This window comes from Egretta garzetta, unplaced genomic scaffold, assembly GCF_000687185.1.
Source record: "Egretta garzetta isolate BGI_Z169 unplaced genomic scaffold, ASM68718v1 scaffold942, whole genome shotgun sequence".
Taxonomy (NCBI): Eukaryota; Metazoa; Chordata; class Aves; order Pelecaniformes; family Ardeidae; genus Egretta; species Egretta garzetta.
The window spans coordinates 16,497-18,025 of NW_009258898.1; positions in this window are offsets into that span (position 1 = coordinate 16,497).

Genomic DNA, 1,529 nt, shown 5'->3' on the forward strand with positions numbered 1-1,529 from the left:
TGCTTTCTGATGCTAATGAGATGTTAAAAATAAGCTCTGCGCAGCGCAGCCATGTTGGGGCTTTTCCAGGGCGGCTCGGAGGCGGCTGGACAAAGGGGCTTTATGGGGCTGCAGGGGGCACCGAGGGGGTGCCCCATCCCTGCCCCGGGCACGTGGCTCCCCGCAGCCCTGGGGCAGCCCCCCCCCCAAGGAGGGAGAGTCCTGGGGTGCAGCCATCCCTGCCCACAGCTGGGCAAACCCCAAAACCTCCCCACTCCCCTCCTCTGCCGGGAGCATCCTGCCCATGGGGTTTATCGGCTGCAGGCAGGGGATGGAGGGGGCCCTTGGCATCTTGGCTCCAAGCCCCCGGGCTCGGACCAGCCGGGAAAACATTCACAAGGAGGCCCCAGATGTGGGATCCCGCCGGGAGAGGCCGTCTGGCCCCATCAATGGGGCCTTTGTCCCCACGCAGAGCCCCGTCCTGGGGACCGTGCCCGTGGCTGGGGCACGGGGGCAGAGCGCAGACACCCCCCTGCACCCACCCCGGGGCCAGGACCACGCTGGGAGGAATGGGGGTTCCCAGCCCCACTGCACCCCAACACCCCCCTGCGATGGAGGAGAAGGAGGAGGGGGGATGCAGCCCCCCAGGGCAGCGAGTCCCTACCCCCGGGGGCCGGGGGGGGCTGCGTGCCACCCACCTCAGCCCCATTCTGTCGCTCCGCAGCCTTTGATCTGCCAAACTCGGGGGTGTTCAAAGCGCCTGGGCGCGGGGAGGGGAGCACCGCACGTGGCTCCCGCGGCGGGAAGGGGGACAAGGTGAAGTTGGGGAGCAGGAGCTGGACCTGGGCGTCTCCATCCCTCGGGTCCCCACCCCACGGGGATGCAGCGGACGCCGGGGTGAGGAGTCAGAGGCTTAGGACTCAACACACAGCACATAAAACAATTTCCAATCATTTTATTTCAAACCCCGGCTCTCTTCCCTTCCCACCCCCCCCCAACCAAAGAAAAAAAAAAAAAAAAAAAAAAAAAACACCACAAAAACAACCCCCCAAAAGAAAAGCAAACCCGGCAGTCAAAACGACGCTAGAAATGGGTTACAAACACAGGAGTCAGCTCTCCCTCACTGACCACTTACAAAAAAAACCCAAAAAAACCAAAAAAACACACAAAAAAAAAAACAAACCCCAAATGAAACCAAAAATCCTGGGAACTTCACACCAGCTTCCCCAACAGGACCTGCAGCAGTTACGGACGGCTCCACACGAGAGGCCAAACATGCCTATTAATACAATATATACAGACGAACCCACGGGTACGGCCAGGCTCCCCCTCCCCACCCCCAAAAATAACCAAACACACCCAAAAGTGCATTTGTTCCGTTTATATCAAAAACATTTTCTTCTTCTTCTGAAAGATTGGCCTGCAAGTCTGGGTTTGGTTTTTTTTTTTTTTACCCTTTAGTAACTTTTTAATATAGTTTATGAAAATAAATTATACAGCAACTATTTTAAAAAATTAAGCACATACCAAAAAAAAAAAAAAAAAAAGAA